Here is a 24,711-nt window from a genome sequence, read left to right as displayed (position 1 = left end):
AAACATTGTCATACATGACGCAATACATATAGTAAAATCCTGGTTGGTGTGTGCCTATACATGTTCTGCTTGCTCAGTGGTTGAAGTGTACGAAAAGAAGTAGTGGAACTATGTTTCTTACTGGCCTGCACCGCTCCACACAGACCCCATCGCCGCGCCACCTCCCATGCACAATAAAAACCCCAAAACACATGTGCCTGCTCTTTAAGGAAACGTCCGCAGTGCACTGAATGTGCTAGTTCCAACCTCTTCCTACACTTTTATTTTAAAACAAAACCATTCCGGAACGGTTTCTTTTTAAAATAAGAGTATAGGAACGGTTAAACTTAATTAAAAGAAGTAGAGGAGCACCACTCCCGACCGCTCCCACCCACTTTGACCACTTTGCCTGCTCCATAAGAGATGCTAGGCCATTGGTTCCAGCCCCATCCGTCCGTCTTCCGTCATGTGGGTGCTGCAGTGATTATCTTCTTATATCAAAGGTCAAAACACAAATTAATTATACTCCTACCATACAACTACTTTATCACTCATACTGTGCACTGGACAGGCCTTAAAGGAGGTTCTGGGGCACTTTAACCTTCACACACACATTTCACTCACTCCCTTCTGCTCTATCTGGCTCCAAGGTCTCCACCCTCATTTTGAACTATAATGTATCCCTTCCATTACCTTGCAATACAAATCACACGATTGTTGCTGCAGTGATGTGCCCTGTCTGTCCTCTTTGAACATTTCAGGATTTGCTACTTTGGGGTTGCTGGGTCAAAGGGCACCTGGTGCCATGGAATTCAGGGGCCTTACGTTTTAGTCAGTTATATAGGCTATAACTCGTGGTCGCCTGGGGATGGACCGGGTCATGCTTTGGCCTGTGTGAGATGACATGTACACCAGGCGTCGGTCTGTGATCACAGCCTTGTAGGGCACATTCCTCTCGAACATCTTTGCAACACTGTTAGGACAAGGTATAGGCGTTGTGATGTAAGGGGATGTGGGCTGTCCTCATGGGAGCTCTGGCATAGCTGGAGATTTCCCTTACCTCGCAATTTTGGCCTAGTGCATGCAATGCCGCATTCGCTGCGCAGGACTTCCCTTCTACCTATTGTTACTTATATCTACGCAAAATAGCAATGCTACTTGTGCCCTATGCTGTACTATGTGGATAGACTATATTTGGTTATATTGGAGTGGGGTCCTTCTGTACTGGGAGGTAGTCCTAAAGGAATCTTTTTGCAAGACCCAGCTGCATTGAATACTGTCCTTGCAGTTAAGAAAGCCTTGTTGCGTGTAAGGTCTTCAGCCAGTTAATATTTGGTGCTACATAGTGCCTAAAAATTGGTCTTGTGCATGGACCTCCTCCCCATGACTGTGAATTTGAAACACACTCATGTTTGCGACCTGTTAGTGTCAGTGGAGACGGGGAAAACACCCATTAAATTTGTTTTAAATCACCAAAATGACCAGGGTAAAAACACTGCAGTGAAAACACTCACGGCAAAATTGCTGCGATTAAAACACCTGAAACCATCCAGAGTTTTAGCAAGAAGGGGAACTGAAGCACATCCTTTCTCCCATTCATTGCAGCCTACACGAACATCACCCCTTACATCTGCAGAGCTGCAGCATCTGCCCCTCCTCCATTAGGAGCACACTCCGATGGTCAGGCTCAGGGGTGTTGAGAAGTCTGGAAAAGATCCAGGGCTAGGCTGATGTCAGGACTGTTGGGACTCGGGGCTTGCTAGCATTTTGGTTGTAGCCCCTTAACCTCTATCCGGGGCAACAACCAAAAGACCCAGGGCTATAGCCCCTTCGACCCCCCAGCAGCACCTCTGGTCAGACTCCTTAAAGTTCCAGATTAAATAATCATCACTCATTGTGGCACATCAAAGTGAGGCACAAACCTCCAACTCAACACTGCCCATAAGGTGGACATGAGCTCAGAAGTAGCTGCATGGCCCATGAATACCATAGAATACAAGTGGTATTGTTAATCCTAATGAGGGACACCTATTGCATTGTGTCTAGCAGCCCGCTTTACTTAGATGACCCTCTTAGGGAGCTCTGTCATCAGCGCAATCTGCAAAGACGTGTGGATTAGGGATGTATTTTCTTCCAGCTGTTTGGAGTTACCTTTTTTATGAAGAACTCCATTGTGAGAAATAAAACCCACCTTAATGACTGGTTCAATAAAGATTTGAAAGAAATCAAGAGAGCAAAAAGGCAGGCCGAATGTCTTTGGATCAAGACAAAATCTGACCTTCATTTTTTTGTTTTTGTTTATTACAAACCTTTTAAGAAACGATACAAATGTTCACATTTCGCCTTATACTATTCATTCAATCTCAGTCATCATTTGGAGCTACAGTTCAACCTCCAACCTTGATCTTAGAGGTTAATGAAAAGACAAATATGAACTTTGATCAGTCCTGTACGTTACTCAGGAATTGGTCTAAGTGACATCTTTTAAGAGCATGTAATTTACATGTTCTAGATAGAAAGACAATGCATACGTCATTCTTTTGTTAGTTCCATAGGACAGCCTCGACCACCAATCTTCACCACACATGGATGTTTTTTATTGCATATAGGCTCCCAAGTATCTTGTTCTCAGAGATTTGAGTGCTGGACAATATAATGTTAGGTGTTTTAAAGTTTCATCGGCACTATTGCATAGTCTGCACTTCAGGTCTATGGGCAGATTTTGTTTCCACAACCTTTGCACTTCTTTAGTTTCAAACAAATTGAGCAGAATTTTCAGAAATTAGGTCTTAGTTTTCGACTTGGAAACTTCTCTAAGTAGCTTGGGAGCTTGTTCAAGGCCTTTGTTTCTGATGCCACATTTTTCATCAATCCGTGGCATGATCTGACCTGAATAGAAAAGTCTGGAATGAATGAAAGAAAACGTATAAAAATACTATATACAATACAAAGAAAGCTTATTATGAGAACCAAATCATAAAGGCCAACAATGGAACGAAAGAACTTTTATAGAATTTTAAAGAAAATTGAAAACCCTAGACATCATTCAACTTAATTTACACCTTCTAAAAATGGCTTTACTCAAATCCAAAAAGCTTTTGCTAATAACGTCTTATTGGGCAAAGATCAAATTAAAATGCCAGAAGCGGATATCCCAAAGATAACCTTATGTCTACGAGTATTTGTGACATGATCAGTGATCCCTCTGGAATCACGGAGATGGGAACACAGGACTTTACCTTTCAAGATATAAACATAGCAGGACTCCTGGAAATTATTAAAAGCATGCATCCCACGTCCTGCTCGGGGGACATTCTTCAATCTAAGATCATTTTAGCAAATGCAAACATTTTTGGCCAATTTCTCACTCGATTTATTAACTGCTCCTTAAAACATGAAGAGATACCTAGATGTATAAAGCGAGTTACGGTCACACCTCTAGTAAAAAAAGTGGGGAAAGACACGAAGACATAGCCAATCTTAGACCGATCACAAACACCCTCTTTTTGCTGACAATTCTTAATAAAGGCCCTATGAAACAATTTCAAGAATTTTTGGACTACCACAATGTTCTTCATCGTAAACAGTACGGCTTTATGCCCCACTTCAGTACCGAAAGTGCACTTGTGGACCTACAGTCAGACATGTTGAGCATTATGGACTCTGGAGGATGCGACCTGCTGGTCCTTTTGGACTTATCAGAGGCTTTAGATTTAATGAATCATGACACACTAATGCAGCCTTGGGAAAGACAGGAAAGTGCTTCCCTAGGGCTATCAAATCGGTCCACTCATTTCTGTCCAAAAGATTTGCAGCTGTTCATTGGGGAGAGGCTTTGTCAGATTATGCACCAATCTCTTTTGGTGAGCCCCACCGGGCATGTCTGTCCCTTGCCCTTTTCAACCTTTATATCAAGCCTTTGTGTGATCAATTGGAGGACTTGAATATTTGGTTTACCAATTATGCTGATGATACTCAGCTTCTGCCGAGTTTGGATGGAAACCATGAGCAGGACTCTGAAAATGAATGACATTAAAAAAATGTAAAACAGTGGATGGTGGAGCACTGGACGTGTCTGAATGATGCCAAATCAGACTTGTTGCTATTCGGTTTACCCCCTCAGAGATCCAAACTAGATCAAAGATGGATGTCTGATCAAAACTGAGTCTGAAGTCAAAACACTGGGCACAGTTTTGGACTGTAATGTTAGCACAGATGCATAAGTGAACAACATCACCCATAACACACAATATTATCTGAAACTCCTTAGAACAATAGACCTTTGATCTCTGAGAAAAATTGTGAATCGCTGGCTAGGGCCTCCATTCTTTCAAGGATGGATTACTGTAATGCCCTATTGGGAGCTGCATCTAAAAAGAAACTTCACGCCCCACAAGTGGTTCAAAATAATGCTGTGCACATTATAAAGCAAGTACCTCGCGGAGAACATATCACTTCTCATCGAAGGAATCTTCACTGGCTCCCTGTTAAAGCCAGAATCCAATTTAAAATAGTGGTCCTTACTCATAAAGCCATACATGGCACTGCCCCAGAATACCTAAAGAAAAGAATCACTATCTATCAACCAGCTAAAACACTACATTCAAGCAACACTGTGCTGCTAAACTGCCCACGGTCCAAACGGATGAAAGCAAATGGGAAATCATTCTGGTGTATTGCACTCTCTCTTTGGAATACGCTTCGGATGAACCTACATTTGGATTGCAACCTGGCTTCATTTCGAAAAGGACTGAAAACGCATCTGTTTGAATAGTTTATCAATATACCCTTGCATTGTCATAACACTCTAGCCTCGGTGTAACCTGTGTTGTTTTGTGTGTTTTGTTCTTCACGCCCTAATGCCTGTCGGGTTTTCGGCATGTAATAAAACGATATAAAATAAAATAATAAAAAATGCCTTAACTAAGTGTGCCTTCGGCCCCTTGATTTATGAGCAATACTTGTGTCCTTGCAACTGCTCCTTGCAGTGAATTCTTGTTTAAAACAAGCATTGGCAAAGCCAGCAGTTTTGGCTCTTTTATAAGCATTCGATCAGCGTTATTCAATCAGTGGGGCATGACCCTCTGGGGGGCTGCAGCATCATGTTAAGGGGGTCACGCACCCACAGTCTGAAAGGTGAAAAAAAGAAAATGTGTTTTTTAGTCTAGAATCTAGATTCAAAATTTTAGACCCAAAAAGAAAATCCTGGCATCAGGGGTGTAACATGGGAAAGAATGTTATGGGGCATGTAGACAGGGTCAGCATTACCTTGAGGTGTTTGGTTTTACCTGGTATAAGAGAGGCTAAATGTGTGTTTGTCAGTGTACATTTTCATATCAACATCTTCAGCTTGTGCCCTATGGTTTGGATTTAAACCACTCAACAGTGACCGCAATGTAAGTGAACCTGCGCGCGCGTGCGTTTGTGTGTGTGTGTGTGTTCATGCCATGGATATGAGTATCAACTTCAGTTGGGATGTTAATTGTATGCAAATAGGTTCTATATACAGCACTTTGGCAAAACACTATATAGATAACAAATCATTATCATAATTATTATTTTAATTTGGATCTAAAAGCCAATCTGAACCCAAGATGGCAAAAGAACCACGATAAACCATTTGCCAAAGCACAAACCTGTACCTGCCGTTCTGCCTCCCTACCCCCACAATAATAACCTTGCCTTGCATCCTGCCTTTCCGATCCCACAACACCAGGCCCATATATTGCACCCTGCCTGCCCACCCTCCCACCAAAACAAAAAACTCATAACGGGCATCCTGCCTTCCCACCACAAGTCTCAGAACCCTCAACGCAAAACTTATATCTTTAATCCCAAGTTTGGCAGATACTACCCATTAACGTAAAATCATCTTGCGAGGAACAAACATTGTAGAAAAACTGTGACACCTGGATATGAACTCAATTTCCACTTTAGAAACTTGAAAACGTACCTCCTCTGCTTTAGCAATACAATTATGTGTTAATGTTTGAATTTAAAGAGCTAAAATAATACTCTGTTTTCATTGGATTCCTGATCTTTCAAACCCTACTAAACAGCTGTCGCTGTCTAAAAAGTATATTTAGTACTGTTCTTTTTGTGGTACAAGGGTCATCAACTCTGCGCACTTGAGACATAATGAAACATTCCATTTAGCCTCTTTAAGTTCTAGTAATCTTGGGAATTGTTTTTTAGCATACTGAGGGCCTCATCACGAGTTGGGTAGTAGCCCTAAAATGCATTGGTGACACGATTACAGCTGCATTAAAGGGTCCGCCCAGTCAAGATTATGGCATGTTTACCCCCAGCTCAGATCTGGGGGTAAACACACCTGGAAAATTGCGATTTTCAGCGCAATAACTGTGCAGTAATACTGCCGGAGGTAATTGCGCCAACAATTCCCCATTGGGTCCAATGGACTCAATAGGGAATAAAGTTTACTGCCCAACCTGTGGTCCGGCGGTAATACTGCCAGACGGGTGGGTTGTAACGCAAATAAAGTTGGGCGGTATCCCAGTGTTATTTTGCCCTTGTTTAGTTAATACATCCTTTCTGTCGGTCGCCTCAGCTTGTTGTGCAAGGATAGTTCAATAGCACAAAGCTCTGATCAACTACTAGTTTCCCGGCTCACCCTGCCACCCCCTGGAACAACCTCACGCCTCAGCTACACAAAGAACCGTCATGCCACCTGTTCCGAAAGAAACGTAAGTCACACTTGTTCAAATAACCGCCCGTTACCTATTCGCCAACTTTCCTGTCTGTAACTAACTGCCACCCACTGTATGTATCAGCACCTAGATGCCCATTGATTTTGCATGTGATAATAAACGCTAAAAAGAAATGCAATACAATAAATGTGCTTTAAAATATACCATTGTCACCTGTTTTCTGGAAGACAAAGAAGCTCAAGCTTTAACGTTTTCTAAAATTTCTTCAAAAATGTTGTTGTTATAATGAGCCTCATTACAAGTCTGGCGGACTGGAAATAAGGGTGCTGGTTCACCCTTAATTAACTGGTGCTTCCGTCCCACAGGATTTACACTTCCCGTCGCCTGACATCCCGGAACACCGGAACTTGTAATATCCCGGTGGTACCGGGATATCAGACGGCAGAAACGGTGTTATGAGGTCTGCAGCAACCTTGTTGTGAAGCCCATTGAGTCTTAAATCTGCTTTACAAATCAGCCACTAAAATGAATGACACATCTTAATTGTGTGGTTTCAAGGTGCTATGCCACACCAGGTAAAGGCTGGCTTGCCAGTCAGATAGCACAGCCAGTTCATTGCTCGCAGCTCAGGCTCAATGTGCGCTCAGAGGGTGCAGCCGCACCAGGGCACACCCACAATAAAGGACATACTTTACAAGAACAGCAGGGGGCTCAGATCTAGTGTTCGGCTGATACTTGTTCTAGTATGAGCCGAATAACAGAACAGAGACCCCTGATGTTCTGCATTTGTGGTGGCCGGGGCCGAGAGTGGGGGCGCACAAATCTCACACAGGGCACTGGCAGACCTGGGGCCGGCACTGATCGCTTGCCCCTAAAATCTGTGTGCAGCCTGCTGTGAGGTTCGGATCCCAGCAAGGTCAACTCAGCCTTCCACCCTCCCGAGGTCGATAGATTGAGTACTGCTCTGTGGGATAATAATGTCATCGGTTATTTCAGCGCCCTCAGACCCATGGGTGTGTTGCGCTACATGAGAAATAGCTATTATTATTATTGCTTGTTGCATTTGGTCATTCTCTGACCTTGGTCTTAGATCAACAGACCCCCCATCTCTCCAGACAACCCCAAACATGAGGCATTACTAGAGTCTAGACAGCTAAATCCGTGCACGAGTTCTGTCGTAGAGAGAACAAGTGGGTCACAGGGACCAGCAGTGCAAGCTTCTGCTGTACTGTACTGCACAGAGCAGGCACAGCACAGGCAGCAGCAGTGGGCATCCGGGAGTGAATGAGCATGGGTGCCTGCATACCGTGAGCCCCCTGCACTGTATGAGCTGCAAGGGTGTTCGTTACAAGCTTGTACAAGCTATGATAGAAGTGTACCAAAAAAAGTAGTGGAACTGTGCCCCAGCTAGGGGTGAGTAGGGGATGCAAAGTAGGCAGGAAGGGAGCAATGCGCAAATCAAGGGTTGCAGCCATGCTGGTTGACAGCCAATAAGGTTGAAACAGATTTGCTATCAGATGTTAAAGTGGAGAAGGGTGGTTTAACTTTACAAAGAACAGTTCCGGAATGTTGAACATGTTTGCAAAAAGTAGTGGTACTGTAAAAAGTAAAAAATAAAAGTATTGGAACGCCGCTCCCGGCCGTTCCTGCTCACTTCAACCACTGTGTACAAGCATACCCCACACAAAAACATAAGATCTACAGAACACAACTGCCATCAGAAGTACATATGTGCCTCACAAAGGCAATAGGTACAGCATGTGCAACAGCAGCAGAAGCTTCCCTCACGCGAAAAAATTAGTACAGCACTGGCAATGCAGGCTTCCCCCACACACAGCAGTTAACGCGCAGGCAGCAGTAATGTCCATAGCGCCTAGATATTGTAAGCATTTGCTCAACCCACGAGATAATTTCTGTGCCGGGCAAGGTAGAGGTTGCCAGCTCGGCTCCGTGCCACTGTAAGGAAGAAGGCCTTGTTTCTCATGATTGCTGGTTCCGCGTATATCTCCCCTTTCATTCTGACTGAATTTGAAGAGGGCCCTTTGTCAGCGCTCTTGGCAGCGGCAGTTGGTCGTCCCCCTGAGTCATGCAGACTATTAAAATGGATCATCAGCAAGACACAGAAACCATGTATTTCCGGCTGTGGTACACACCCACCCGGCTGCTGGTGGCATCGCCGATAATAGGGGAAGTGAGCTGGATCAATCCGCCCTGTTCAGCGCGCTCTCATCAACCCCAACAATGAACGCTTAGGGCTGGCGATGGGCGCCGAACACGTGCGTAGCACGGCCGCATGGCTATCAACCCGCATTCTCAAGCAGCAAGTGATTACTGGCCCGATTGTGTGGATCTCCAGTACTTCCATATCTCCAGGTATTTGATGAGGGTAAAGTCAGGTCTCAAGCCGAGTTTCAGAGGGTCTACGCCATCCTCCCTCTGTGTTTTCAAACAATTGAAACCATTTTTGGAAACTGAACCGATATCAATTCGGAGACAAGAAACGTAACCGTGAGACCATCTGTGTAAAGATGTTCGTATAACTTTCCTATTGTCCCTTTGCCGTACTGGATACGTTCCCTTGCACATTTTAAGAAAAAGAGGTGCACACCTTTTTTATTTAGCAAGCAATGTTTTAAAAAACATGTTATCTTGTCAAGTGTGTATTTGTCCTGTGCACTTTCATGAGTTGGGAAAGATACCCTAAAATTAAATATGCACATTTATTTCCCTTAACTTTCGCTGCCTCCGACATCACGTCGTCCCACTATATAGTAGCTAATCCCCCACACTAACGTGAGATGGGGGTTTAGATTCTATTAAAGACAAGGAGGCGATTATTATGCATTACAATCTTTACTCTGAAACCACAGCAGCAAAGAAAATACTTTTACAAACAAAAAATTTTCCACAACACAACTAGATAGAGTTCAATGTCAATGTATGGGGAACTCCCCAATCCATCATGGAGGACAGGTCATGCCCTGCAGGGGACCAATGAGCAGGGACCCTCTTCTATATATGTCCATTACTCTAACCCAACCCCTCTTTCTGCAGCTGTCTTGCACCAGAAGTCCAATGAAACGGTTGAACTGCGTAGCGCGGAGAAAGAATCCAACGAAACTGGAGATCTCCACCATCTCGCAGCCTGAATCTATGCCGAAGTTCTTCTGGATAGGACTTCTCATCCAAAATCACGCACTCCACAACTTGTTACTGCGAGCCACACTCCTGATGAGAACCTCAACTCGTGGCTGTAAGAACAACAAACAAGAAGGGTGGGTGGTTGGGAAAAACAACAAACCAAAGAATGTTCTCTCTTGAACCACCTGTGTACATGCGTGTCACAATTGTCATATCACATCATATCCAGGGTGGGTGGGTGGGATAATAATCGCCTCCTTGTCTTTAATAGAATCTAAACCCCCATCTCACGTTAGTGTGGGGGATTAGCTATTCTATGACAAGACAGGAGGCTCATATTATGCAAGTTCAAAGCCCTTGCATCTTATTAGTACAACATGATCCATACAATAGAGCCAATATAATAAAATATAATAAAATAATAGGAAAGGAAAAAAACATTTTTATGCTTTCATGAAATCAATCATCTGATCGCAAGAGAATTGACCAAGACTAGTTTGCCCGAAACTGTCTTATAAGGCATCGTCAAATGCAAGAAAACAGGAAATTGTGCCAATTCCAGTGTTCCTTACAGGCCGCCAAAACCAACTGGTTAAAGAGGGGAAAAAACCCTTAAACAAAGTTTTCCTACTAATAGGATAGGACAAAAACTCCTCTGTAAAAAACGCCTCTGTTGTCCAAGAAAACATTTAAAACATTTAAATTAATATCATCTTTGGGATCCTAGAAAGCAAACCAAAGAAAATAAGCACAGAGCTCTCCTGGAGATAAAGAAAAAGTACCCCAAAGGGGGAAAGTCTTTTAGGTTCCATCCCATGCATTAAAGGAAGATATTGCATTAGGATCAGGGCATGTCACATAACTACACTGGGGAACCAAGAGGGAAAGACAAATCTTTAAAAAGGTAAAATGGGAGTAAAAATCATTTTATACATTTGTAACAGGATGACCCATCCTGAGCAGAGCTGAAAAGCCATAGACTTAACCCACAATTGTCTTCAGACATATGTGTATATTAAGGAGGGATGTCCTCTGGAGGCCGAAGCAGAATGGAAGAGAGGGGCCCCACCTGAGAAGCTAAACCTGTCAAACCGCCAACCGGAGACCGTCAGACCTTCCGAACACTTGAAGAAGAACTCTGCACCCATGACAAGAAGCAGATATTTACAAACCTGATCCTTAAGAGGCCAAACCTGGCAAGGAGAAAAAATGTATCTTACATCCAATCGCTACCATCATAGTGACATCCAATTCCAAGTCTTAGCAAGACTCTAAACTGCAAAGAAGCGATCACTAAATAGTTAAACCGAAGCTGCACACCAGAAGAGGACTAACCCCTATTTCAGTCAAATTGGAGAGCCTTGAAGCTCACAGCACCCTGAGCTGGCACCTTATTGTAAAAACAAACTCTTGTGAAAACCCAAAGGTCCACCTGCCATGCAGGTGACTAGGAGAATCAAGTCATTAACTGAATATAAATATCCCAGCCCTCTGGGAATCGTACTGGCAGACACCGTCTGACAGTTAATGTAGAGACGCTGGAACACATTGTGATAGAGGGTCATAATAACTTGGAAGGGAGATTAGTATCACTCCCAGACCCCTCTATCTCACCAAGGGATATTGAGCCATCACAAATGAGGAGAAACCTTCCCCCACTTAACCAAGGGAAAAAAAAAACCTTGCAACCCAGAAGAAGGCTACCCTGAGGACCACATTACAACCCCGCTGTTAACACCCTTAAGAGAAATAAATACACTCTAACCAACCCCCTGACCGTGGACAGGCTCCACTTAACCTGTTGAAATAGCAGGAATTAGCGCAAAGGAAAGTAACTGACGGGAGGGAAATGCTTAGTGCGAGTCTGCACTGGGCCTGAGTCTGAACTCCTGTAAAAGAAAAACCAGAAAAACCATCGGGCGATACTCCACGTGGTGTATATCATGATACAATATCCCCCAAGGATGACGAGCATGGGAATGAGGGGGAAAGATCTCAGGGAAAAATGATCAATGCCTCGTAAATACAGGTTGTGAAAGAAATCTGGGACCACTGTCCCCTCCAACCCGAGATCTGAGTCTCTGTATTCGTGTGAGGCTGACTGGCCACTAAGGGAATCAGGGAAAAAAGAAAATGAAGCACATTGTCCATAGCAAACAGTACTTATACAGTACTACGAACCCTCAGGTATATGAGTGGTGCATATCACTATTACGAACGGTGTGTGACGTGAAGTGTTCACTTATCGATCTCAGCAGGATAAAATACATATTTAGACCTCTCCAAAATTAGGAACCTGTATCAGTAGGGTCAGCACGGATGAGAAAAAACCAGCACCCTAATCGGTGCACTGTAGAAAATGTATATGTCTATATATATATACACAACAAAAGAGATTAAGCAACGCTCTTGATGGTACAAAAGCCTGCCTGAACTCCTCGAGCAGAGGAGAAAGTGCAACACACTGTTAGACGGTTAGTTGAACCACAGGCCAAGATTTGGGAGGAAAACCCATGGGGCAAGCGCCCTAAAGTTATTGTTTGGCAACTCGTATATCTGATATCATCAAGTGTTTCCCAAACACTTTCTCCAAGTAGAACACGGTTGCTCAATTTGCCATGCAACAAAACTGAACAGTTACCCACAAGCTGACCCTGTCTCCACCAACAGTTCAATAGTAAAAAGAATGTCCAATGGGACAAATAGTAAGGGAAACCCCGTCCCCACTATAGAGAGCCTCCAGCCCTGCAGACCTCAACAGAGGCATAACGCATCATCTGTTTCTTCCTCATGATGGGAGAAAATACCGCAGCTTAATCAGCACAGGTGTTGGGTGGAGTAATTGATATCGGGGAAAGCAAGACCTAAGGAAGGACTGAGTTGTCCTGAAACTAACTACGGTAAAGGGCGACAGAAGTTTAACTAAAAGACGAAGGTTAACACCAGTGTCTATAGAGGAAGGTACAACCCCCCACATGGGTCTGTTTTACCACATCCTCCACACACTCTTTTCTTTAAAGTACTTAATAAATTATATAAAATAGACATATAAAATATCAAAAGAAGAGGGGTTACGCCCTCACAGGGGTCCAAACCCCCCCGGCCCTTCTATAAGCTGCTACTTACCGAGCTATCCGGGCCACTGACAATTCTGAACACTCCAATGTGTTCCATTCATCACTTAAACATAATGTTTAGCAAAAGAGAGCACTGGGCAAGTGCACCTAACTGCTCACCCGAGCAGGGTGTGGCAACCAGCAGTACACGAGGGGGTCCCTCGCTGCAGAATCCAGGCAAAGCCTGAAACCAAGCAGGCTACGGTGTGCTTACCGAAATAATGACATCTGCCATATGCAGCATCTAAACAGACTGCTAACCATAAGGGAGGAATACCCTGAGCAATTGTGCCTTCAACTGTTTGCCCGAGCAGGGCGTGATAACCAGCAGTACACGAGGGTAACCTTGCGTTAGAACTGAGGTAGAAACCTAAAAACCAAACAGGTTATGGCACACAAACCGTTAAGGTAATCACCAACGCCATATGCAGCACACCGACAAAGTTGCCAACTTTAAGTGAGGAATACACTGATGAAGTGTACCTCAACTGCTCACCCTAGCAGGGTGTGGAACCATCAGTATACAAGGGATCACCTCGCAGAAACACAAGCCAATCCTGCCACCGAGCAGGTGACGGTACCATTCTAGAGCAACACCAGAGTACCTGAAACTGGTCACCCCCGCAGGGTGTGGAAAGCAGCAGTATACGAGGGGTTAACCTCCCCATAGAATTCAGGCAGAACCTGAAGCTAAACAGGGTATAGCACTTACCAAGAAGGCAAAGCACCCTTCAGTAGGCGAACTGGTGTTAATATATACTGAAAATATCAATTGAAACACAAAATAAAATATCAATTTTAAATATATATATATTATATGAATAAATATAAACATTAATGTGAATACCTATAAATAAATACACATTCGCATCCACATGTGTATACCGACAAAGGCGGGCAGCGAACCGAGGCCCCTCGGCCTGGTAAACCTGCAAACCTCTCCTTGAGCTATGCCTCTTGTGGGCTGAAACATCCCTCACCACCATAGATCGATATAAATTAAATGTAGAAACACAAGCGTTTCACTCTAAAAAGAGGACACAGCTGCCCTTTTCAGGAATGCTCATGGAAGTTACTCCCATCAAAGGAGGGCCTAGCAAACTGCCCCCCCCCCCCCAGTCAGATCCCCAGGACAGGCTTAGCCTGTATGTAACTAATGACAATGCGCATGTAAACATAAAAACACACACACGCGACGTGCGGGATGTTAATGAGTAAAAGAAGCTGCAACCTTTACAGTCATGGAAAAAAATGCGCGCAGGTTCCTACTGCCGCTTACATAATGAACTTGTAGAAAAACCAAAAACAAAACTTCCTCTCAAGTGAAAAGAATTTCAAGCGTTCCCAAACCACCTGTGGGAAACGTGCGCTGGCTCTGGGGCTGGGGCAGCTGCTAAAAATAACACTGCCTGGAGGGAAAGAATTTCACACTTAGCCGCAGCCTGATTAGAAGGCCTCTCAGGGCTGAAGAAATATAAACAAACACTTCAGAAGCAGAAGGCTCCCAGCGGAGCATTACAAAGCATGAATGTGACCTGCAGGTCAGCGTTCGCACACGAACACGGCACTCAGCCAGTTACCAACGGAACATGAAAAATACATGACCATTTCCACAGTACAGTGTAATAAAACTCATCAAAATAACATTAATAACATAAATAAATAGCACTCTAAACTCCATAAATTCAACACGAAGTCAAGAACTAGGAGGAGTGACTTAGCTTGTGGATTTCAGCAGCAAAGAAAGAGGGGTTGGGGTTAGAGTAATGGACATATATAGAAGAGGGTCCCTGCTCATTGGTCCCCTGCAGGGCATGACCTGTCCTCCATGATGGATTGGGGAGTTCCCCATACATTGACATTGAACTCTATCTAGTTGTGTTGTGGAAACTTTTTTGTTTGTAAAAGTATTTTCTTTGCTGCTGTGGTTTCAGAGTAAAGATTGTAATGCATAATATGAGCCTCCTGTCTTGCATTAGAATCAGAGTCCTCCCACTCTTTTTTTTTTTTAAGACTTGTGCCATAGGTAAAGTGGTTCATAGGAGAGCGCAACATTGTTTGCTAAGAAAACAAAACTACAAACCAAGATGGCTGCCATGAAAAAAGCAAAGGAAGCTGTTCCGACCCTTTTCTATTTTTATTGTGGCCTGTAAAAGAATTGAGAAGCACAGCCTAGGATTAGAGATGGAAGAAGCAAGTCTCCAGGTTTATAGCTGTTTTATTTGAGGTGGTTGAGGGAGGCAGGAAGCAGAGGAGGTGGGAACACATGAAAACCGATATCAGCTTGATTGGAATAAGGACTTCTACTAGAATACAGCCTGCGTTCTGGGCTCGATGATTGACTGGCACCCCTTCTCGCATGCTAACGAGCACTAACACTTATTATTTAAGCACCACCAGCTGATCAAGTTTGTGCTATGCGCTATTTGTGTGTTTGGTTATGTACCATAAATCTTGGGCCTCATTCCAAGATTGGTGCTAGTCATGGCGCTATTAGCACCATGACTAGCACCAATACCGGTACTGTGTCCGCCCTCGTTCATTGGGGATTTACCGGTCTAGTCTGACCTTTGTGGGACCGGTAAATCCCCATTGAAAATGTCAATCCCCATTTGAGCCCCCATAGGGCTCAATTGGAATGGGGAGGGTGCTAATAACAGTACTGCAATTTGCGGTACCGTTATTAGCTCTGAAGTCCCTTTGCGTGTCCCGTCCATAACGCCTGGTCAGACCAGGTGTTAAGGACGGGGCCGCAAAGGGACCTCGGAATAGGGCGCAAAGGGATTACCGGCACCGGGGTCCTTACTGGTGCCGGCAATCCCTTTGCGCCCACCTCGGAATGAGGCCCCTTGTCTTTTAGCGACTTGGCAGTGTAAGTGTTGCGTGGGGTTAGCAGCAGGCAGGATACATTTGCCGTGTAGGATGAGCGGGTGTCCACCACAGTGTAGACTTATTAGCAGAGTTGTGTGGGGGTAGGAGGGAGTAGTTCCCAGCTCTAAGTCTGGATGAGGGGGTTCAGTCCCTCCTCAGTAGAGGGTGGAGCAGAGAGTTTTCCTGGGTGTGTCCAGTTGTGAGACAAATGACAAGGGCAGTACTTGGTGGAGTCAGGCTGGGTAGCGGCTCTATGCTTTAGGTAAGGGCCCTTTGTACCATGATGGGTCTTCCATTGTGCTCTTTGTGCACAGGTTCATCAACGGAGGTAGAGCGGTACTTGAATGACCAAAGGGTTCTAACAAGTGCTTAATGGTAGCCCAGAATAGCCAATTGACGTTATGGTCTTTATTGTTATTATTATTATTTTATTATTATTTGGGTATTAATTGTGTGCAGACCTAGCACCGGGAAGCAACAGAGTGCTTTACAAGTCATTGGGAGAAGTGCACACTGGGGAAAGAAGATCGTAAGGGATCAATACAAGGGAGCGGGAAACTAAAAATGGGAGCAGAGTAGGCCGGGCAATTTTGTAGCAAGTAATTTACAAGCAATCAGCAGAAGAAAGAGGGGGTGCAGATCGCCCTGTCTCAGGTTAGGTGGGGAGTTGTGTGTGTGTGGAATTAGCTGTTAGGGAGGAGTCACATCATGAAGAGGAGGGTCTTGAACTCCTTCCCAAAATGAAGAAGTGTGGGGGTGATCTGGTGTTGATGGGTAGTAGGTTCACAAGTCTGGGGTTGTACAAAGAGAAGTCCTGTCTTTTAGTTCTTTCTTTCCTGCACTGGTGGAGTTCAAGACTGCCCATATACTTGTTTCTGGTGGATCTGAAGAGGGGGTCCCTGGAATGGCCCCCATATCCCCTATGCGAATGTCAGCCTGAAGAATGAGAAATGAAAGATGAAACTTGCTTTTCGGCCAATCATGCGGCACGTAAGTGTATCCCACATATGCAAAGAGATATTCTCTCAGACGACCTTATAAACTTTAGCCAGTTGATGGCTTTGAAGGGCCAGGTGCCTCATTGATGGATCAGATTGACTGATGACAAGGTCCAGCCGTGATGATGTTACTCGTGACAACGCGACATAGCAGCGTTAGTTACGAGGCAAGTTTGCATCCCTGCACGAAGATACACAGACACATACATGTATACACAAAGAACATGCTTACACCTTCTATAGATAGAGGACAGATACATGTACATACTGTCAAGAGCTTTTCCATTCCTTTAGTCAAATACAGAAAAAGAAGAAAGCCAAAAATACGTGGACTTTACCGCAACTAACCATAAGGAGCTACAGGGACACATAAGGAACCCATAGGGCTCTATCGCAACCACCCCTAAGAAGATATTAGAATGCATAGGGAAACTAAAGAATGACTGTAGTGAATAAACATGAAAACACAGGCCTCAAATACATGGAGGGAAAAGTGCAGTCCCTGCAGCATGAAGCACAGGGACGATGTTCACAGCTAAGGACAAGGGCGGGTGGAAAATTCCTGATTCCCGAGGTGGTGAGCCATCTGCAAAATACAGAATAAAATCCTCATAATTGTAGACAGAAAGGCTTTGTTTTGTGGTCCTCACACACGTGACTCAGCAGAGCCGAACAATGGCTATTTACTCATGGTGAGAAGAGGAGCTGTTGCCAGCGAAGCAGACAAGATCGATACATGTGTTTTCCACCAAAAACTGCAACCTAGAGGCACTCTCTCAGGCTAGGTGATCAGACCAGTGGCAACAATGGTGTCATTTATTTGGGCCCCAATGGAACAATGTAAAGGTCTGAAGCAGTCCAGAAAAATATCCTTTTTATCCAGCCCATGTGGAAGCCAGCATTCGAAACATCTGACTTCTACATCTGAGACATGCACAGGTGTCCCTTTTCAAGAGAGGGCTCGCGATCCATGGTCTGAATCTCTTATATTACCAGCATGAGCTATATTAACTATACTAACAATACATTTGAGTAAGAAACCCTAACTCAAGTTACACACATCACTTTCTCCTGTTGCTGCATGAACAGATTATTGTATACCTGTAATTAATTTAAACTCAGACAACAGTTTTATTGTACTGGGTTGTTGTGCTAGTCAATAGAGTGTAGTAATGCATATAGCTGCTGTCAATGTCCCAATCTACACCAAACCAGAAGTTTATTTAGTCCATTCAATGAAATATGGATTAACATAGGATGAAATCTTGCAATGCTGAGTTACCCAAAATCTCAGATATTATTGGAAACACTGAAATCCAGAGTGTAGTGGTCTAACATACAACTGTACTGGGGAGACCCCCGGCTGGCCCATAGAGTCTGGGTTTGCTCCAGAGTACTTTAAGACAAGATAGCTGCACATTTGAGATGGATGGGGGCGCAGGTTTTCTACTCCAACACCAATCAAAAAGGACACCTCAATGGTTTGGTAAAGGGAGTCCGTTTAATCAACAGTGATGCGATAGTCTGTCTCGCTTCGACTCCTCGAACTTCATTCAAACAAGAACATTTATACTGAAAACTTAAAAGTTAACATGCAATTCTATTGGTTTGGAAAAGGTAACTTTAATTTAGGTACTATATCTGTATATGGTAACGGAGTGAGGGGATTGGATAAACACTATCAAGTGGGCGTCTAAGCCCTTCCTTCAAACATTACTATTGTAGACGTCACTTAGAGTATGACATCCCATTGGTTCTGCTATCTATAGGACCCTAGATTATTTGGTCCATTGTGATTGGGTTGGCTTCAACCCCATGCATACATTTCCACTTTACTTAGCAGCACGAAGAATGGTCAGCCAGGTGCAGGGTGCCCCACCCGGCCTTCCTTCAATCCATCATTACTTTAGTGGCTATGTGTCACTTAGTTAGCTGTGGTTGGCCTTGAAGCCTCATCTTCTTGTCAGGAAAAGTTATGATATCTCTGTCTGAGTGGCTGCCAAGCATAGGTGTGAACCTGTGCTCCTTCTCGCTCGGGTGGTCATATGCTGCTCACACCGTGAATTTGCTGAGTTTCCCTCAATTTGTGCATTTAATTCTTATTCATCTTGCCACCTGCCTACGCCTCCTTATCTCGACCTTCCAAAGATAGGATATTCTGTTCTTAAGTTTCAATTCTGTGAAGCTACTGATCACTCCTTCTATTGGTCTGACCATGGCTCTTTCCTGGCGCAAGTTACATCTGCTAAGTTTTGATTCAGCCATCTCTTCTCGTTTTAGCTGGAATACGACTCTTGTCCTGTTTGGCCTCTAGTTATCTGAGTTGATTCTGCTTTTGTGGAACGTGGACTCGCACTTATATAATTTGCTTCGTTGAGGTAGATATGTATGGGTGGCGCTTGCCATGGTCTATCTTCTACTAAGCATAGCAAGCCGCACTGTTTTCTTAGCTTACCGCATTGCGGTTTCAAGCATATGTACAGGCATTAACTGGTTGAATTACTTCATCCTGCTTTACAGACTTCATCCTGCTTTACAGCTTAAGCTTCTTTGTATTTCAACATCTCCTCTCCTTCTAGGTTCACAATATCCTTATTCATGGCGTTTCGTCTCTGTGTGTCATTTTTTGGTTCTGCACGTTAGTCCAGGCCCTTGTGACATCTTCATTCGTCTTCCATTAAGGCCTTTTGGGTTTCTTCCGGGATAGTGTTTAGGCTATCTTCATTTCGTATTATTTGCTGTTAGGGTTTTCTCAATGGATACCTTACTGTCCATGGTTTTCTAGGTATCAGTATTTCAACAGGTGTTATTCTCCTGATAGGCACTGGGCAGGGCCCTACTGCGGCTCTGTGCTGGTTTATTTGCTCGTCATACGTCACATATTTTGGTGTAAACATTCCTGGTACTTCAAAATGGGCGGTGGGAGTGCAGGCTTTATTTGGGACCTCCTCTACACTCCCCTCTCTGGGCGATTCATCGACCACGCCTACTTCCTCCTCTGGATTCAGCTTACTTGGTTCCTCTGTATTTATCTTCACTCCATTGTCTGTGTTCATTCCTTCTTCATCTTCTGGGTTTGTACATGATGGTTTGAAGAAGTGTCTCTTTAGAGTCCATGGGCCTCATTACACGGACGGCGGTAAGGGAATAACGGTACCGGTAAGCGAATACCGGTACCGCTAAATTCCCAATCTAATTATGACCCAGACCTGCCGCTATTAGCGCCACCGGTAAGTACGGTGCCACTAATAGCGGCAAGTCCGTGGGCGCGCGACCCCCAGGTCGGAAATAGCGGCATGGCGCTAATAGCATCCCATCACAAGGTAGGCGGACATGGCAATAGCGGCATGGGAAAGACCCAAAAACCCCTTACCGGCACGGCGCAAATACCGGCATTGCGAACCACCCGTTAAGAGACCTGAGCAGTGTTACCACCTGCCACAGGTGGACACATCCAGCACAGGTGGAGGCGATGGAGACTGTGGCAGCACAAAAGAGCACACCACACCCCTTCCCACACAAAAATGCTTCCAATACTGCCCGCATTACATGGGCTGGAGGACATGATTGCAGTGCAGCAGCACCAACAACAGGCAGCACAGAGGAGACGCAGGAGGAGTAGGAGGAGGAGGAGGAGTAGGGCAAGACAGGCGCAGCAAGCACCACCAAAGCACCCAGAAATACCACAGAGCCAGCCACCAATCTCCAGGATCCAAGCCAGTCCATTGAACCAGACACCTGAGCACATACAAACCATGTACCGTCTGCACTGGGATACCATCACCATCATAGTTGATAAGATACATGACGACAGCGTGAGACTCATATAGACATCAGAACTGCAATCCCCCCTCTAGTGCAGGTGTTGACTGCGCTCCACTCCCTGGCCACAGGCTCGCAGCAGCATAATGTGTGGCAGATGCATGGCATCCCACAACCAGTATTCCCATGCACGCCGAACCAGGTACACAATGCCCTCCTGAAGCTTGGACATGAACACATATTCCTGCCACGGACCGCCAAGGACATTGCAAACACCAAAATATGCATGTATTCACTTGCAAACATCCCAAATAGCATCAGTGCCAGCAACTGTACCCATGTGGAATTGGTGGTCCTACATCACAATGAAGTAGTCCATAGAAACAGAAAATATTTACACCCAATCATTTTCCAAATGGCATGTGATGCAAACAAGACAATCACACATTGTTGTGCCAGACATCCCGGATCAACGCATGATTCAATGGTCCTGGAGAACTCAACCATACCAAGCAACATGGAGCGACAAGCTGATCAACGATCGTGGCAACTTGGTGAGTAGCAGGCCATGCACAGGGCGGTGTGATTGGGGGGGAGAAAATGATACACCAACTGTGAATTGTCTGGCGTGCGTGGGACAAATGGTCCTACAGATGTACTTCAATGTCCATTGGGTGACTTCACAATGTACCTGATAAGACCCCACATGAAATGCGAAGCTGCACAACATTGCATACATTCCAACATTTCAAAGATGACACATCCATCCACAACCACATTTCACATCATGCCACACCACATAATACACAAATCATCATCTTGCCCTCAGGACAGTCATACAGAATTTGGGCAGCACAACATCATTATCGCAATGTGCCCTAGAATGCATGCAAAGGAATCACCCCTAGCCATGGCACATGACCACAAACCCATAGCACCACTGAAGTGATGCCCCGCAGCACAGCAACATGGATGTAGGGATGGCTGCACACTGGCATAGCGGTACAAAATGTGCCTGGGCCCAAGGACACCTGAGGCCTGGCCTCAGCCAGGACATTTCCATTACTTGCAAAGGCATGTTTCGGCATGTCGACTTGCATGGTTGAGCCCAGCTTTGTACATTGCAGTCACGCAGATTGTCTGCATGCATGATGTCAGTTGTGACTTCCAATCACAACGCAAAGAAGACATGTGTGACATGTACAGTCCACAGCAGGGTGGCCGGTAACAGGTACCCATTCTTCATACAGGCAAAGCCGGCTATACCCTGAAGAGGTAGCACCTAGCCCCTGTATGGAACCCACAGAACCAGTAGGAAGAGGACAACAATATTGCACATACCTGTACCTGCGTCATGATGGAGCAGGCATTTGGCCTCTCCAACACACAGCTCTGGTGCCTAAGCGTGCCGGGTGAGGCTCTCCTGTACGGCCATGACAAAGTGCCGAAGATAACCATGGCATGTGTGATGCCGGATTAAACTTTCATCAGACGGAATGTGCCTATGCCACCTGACATGCAAGCGCCAGATAAGGATGATGTGGATGGTGATGAGGATGGGTCAAAAGGCCGCAGGGACATGCAAGTGGCAATGTCCAGGAGGGACACGATGTGCGTCAGCATCTGATGTATCAGATTCCATGACATCCAAGGTATGACTATTATGGATGCAGATGGGTATTACTGCCCTGATGCATGTGGTCAGTGCCACAAAGAACCATCTCCCCAATACAGTACACACACACAATGATGAATACCAAGCCTGTGTTTCAACTTTTCAACAGTGTATTGTGAACAAAAGACAATAATTAAGTGCTTGGCCCCAACTGTGCAAATGACTTTACCCCCCCTCCCCCCACAACACTCCCAAGAACACCCTTACCCCCGTCCCCCCACAACACTCCCAAGAACACCCTTACCCCCCTACCCCCACAACACCCCAATGTGAGCCTCATGGTGTGAACGTGTCCTTCTACACATGTACCACCTAGTCCTTGCTGGCCCTAATTGTCAGTGCCTCCTCCACCATTTGGTGGTTGGGATGTGGTGCGCCTCAGGTTGCGCAGAGACCGCGTAGGGGGCTAGTTTGCCGGGAACTCCCAGAGGAGGTGGTGCCCAGTTCATCCTGGGTTGTGAGTGGGCATCGGAGCTCAATCGCGTCAGCTATACGGTTAATGGCCTGCCTGATTTGGGCCATTTCATTGCAGATCCTGTTGGTGTATGCCTCCATGCCCTCCCTTGTCTGCCGTGCATACATACAGAGGTCCTCCCTCAGACGGCCTGCCTCAGCCACATGCTGCTCTACTAGCCCAGTGATCTCTGCCTGCCTCTGGATGATGGATGAGAGGTCATGTTGCATGGTAGGTGCTGGTGGGATAATACTCTGTACTGGCACCAGAGTTATTAAGTTTTTTGACATACTGATTCTAATTACTGTAGAGTACGTTGCACTTTCTGTAAAGCGTACCTCTTGATGTTGAGTGTATCCCTGTTTTTGATACACTGTCAATTAGCTAATTCTAGCTTATCACGTAACGACTGTTTGATATATGTTTAAATGTTTATGAATTGTATGTACTGTGGACCACACTATTTAATCACTTTTTAGGTCATAATTCTATTAAATCTGATGTTTATCATTTTAACCACGACTGGTCCTTTTGTGGCTCTCCCAATGGGAGCTCTTTATATGTGTGGCATCTACACTATAGCTCTGTCTCCTCTTTAAACAGGGATGACTGCTGCGCCTTGATCCATGGCAGTGGCATCAGGTGAGAATACCTGGGGGTTCCATGACCCTTCCAGGGTGAGGGTGGGTGATCCTCCATGGCTACTCGGACCTGATGACAACCTTGGGCTTGCCAGTATGGAGCGTGTTGGTCTGGGGGTCTGGCTTTGATCAACAATGCTATGTGCTTCCTCCTCATCCGAAAGTGGGGCAGTGGCTGCTGCCTCACCAGTTGAACTGGTGGCAGCAGAGTACGTGCCCTCCATGCTGGTTTCACTTGCAGGGAGACACACTAACGTGGGTGCTACGGTGGCAGCAGGCATGGCCTCAGGCTGCGTGGAACTGGTGCTCCTGCTGCCTTTGTCCCTCTGCTCATGGTCACTCCTCCCGGTTCCCCTTGAGGCTGTGGCGGTGTCCCTTGTGGCATCTCTCCTGGGTTTTTTGGTGGATGGGGGAGCAGGTGTCGCAGTGCGTGGCTCCTCAGTTTCAGTGTGTAATCCTGTAGGGATGAGAAATGGGGATATTCATCATTTATGGTTCAACCTGCCTTATGCTGAATGATTATGTCATGCCGCTCTATGCATTTGGCCCTCTTTATTGTGGATTCAGGTAATGGTGATGTTGGGTGGGTCATGCATGAATGGGTCTGTGTTGCACGTGTATGTGGTGATGCATGCATGTATGTTTGTGGCTGGATCTACGGCATTAATATGGACACATAATTGGGGGGGCCCCTCACACTTCACTGTGCATTTTTGGATTCATACACTCACCGCCATCAGACGAAGTGGCCACGCCATGCTCCATTTCTCCAACTCCCTCTATGGATTCCACTCCAATTGTGGATGCACATGTCTCCTCCCACTCACAGAGTTTAATAGGCGATTTGCTGCCTCCTCCTTTGCCCATAGCCAGGTTGCGGTTCGCTGCCAGTATGTTCCTGACACTGAGCCGGAGGTTGCCCCACCTCTTTCGACTGTCTTTAACTGTGCGGGTGGTGGTGACCACCGCGCTGACCTTGTTGGCAACCTCTGCCCAGATGGCCTTCTTCTTGAGGATGGTCTCCCGCGCATGTCGTCGCTGAAGACCACATGTGCATTTGCCGCTAGTGTCTCGGTCAGCATTATGAGCTCCTCATTGCAGAATTTTTCCTTGCGTTGCCGCTCTGTAGATTATTTTACGGCCTTGGGCATCTTTAGGGTGTCCTGGAAGGATTTTTGTCCGAGTTTCCTGGAAAGGTGTCCTGGATACGGAGGATGGCAATGGATTGTGTTTTTAAAGATGGCCGCCGCGCTATTTCCCGTTCCTGTGCGATGACGCTAATTCCGCATCTGCGTGACCACAATTTGCATGCAGTAAGAAGGCAGAGGTGCTATTAGCACTTTGGTCTAATCCGTTAATGGACTTTTTGGGGGCTTTTACGACATGGCGGTAGGAGGATTACCGGC

At 45.4% G+C, this 24,711-nt stretch overlaps 1 long non-coding RNA gene across 1 annotated transcript in view; it reads right to left on the bottom strand.

The window, feature by feature from the left end:
* Positions 1–2,308: 2,308 nt before the first annotated feature.
* The window catches only part of LOC138473613 (uncharacterized), a 100,601-nt gene continuing 78,198 nt past the window's right edge, over positions 2,309–24,711 (bottom strand). Inside the window, exon 3 of the long non-coding RNA XR_011268813.1 lies at positions 2,309–2,882. This is a non-coding gene — a long non-coding RNA (uncharacterized lncRNA). The remainder of the gene's footprint in view (positions 2,883–24,711) is intronic.

The sequence above is a fragment of the Ambystoma mexicanum genome, chromosome 8, assembly GCF_040938575.1.
Source record: "Ambystoma mexicanum isolate Mex_15411 chromosome 8, UKY_AmexF1_1, whole genome shotgun sequence".
NCBI lineage: Eukaryota > Metazoa > Chordata > Amphibia > Caudata > Ambystomatidae > Ambystoma > Ambystoma mexicanum.
Note: the sequence above shows the minus strand (reverse complement) of the source record. Positions and strands in the feature narration are given on the sequence as shown.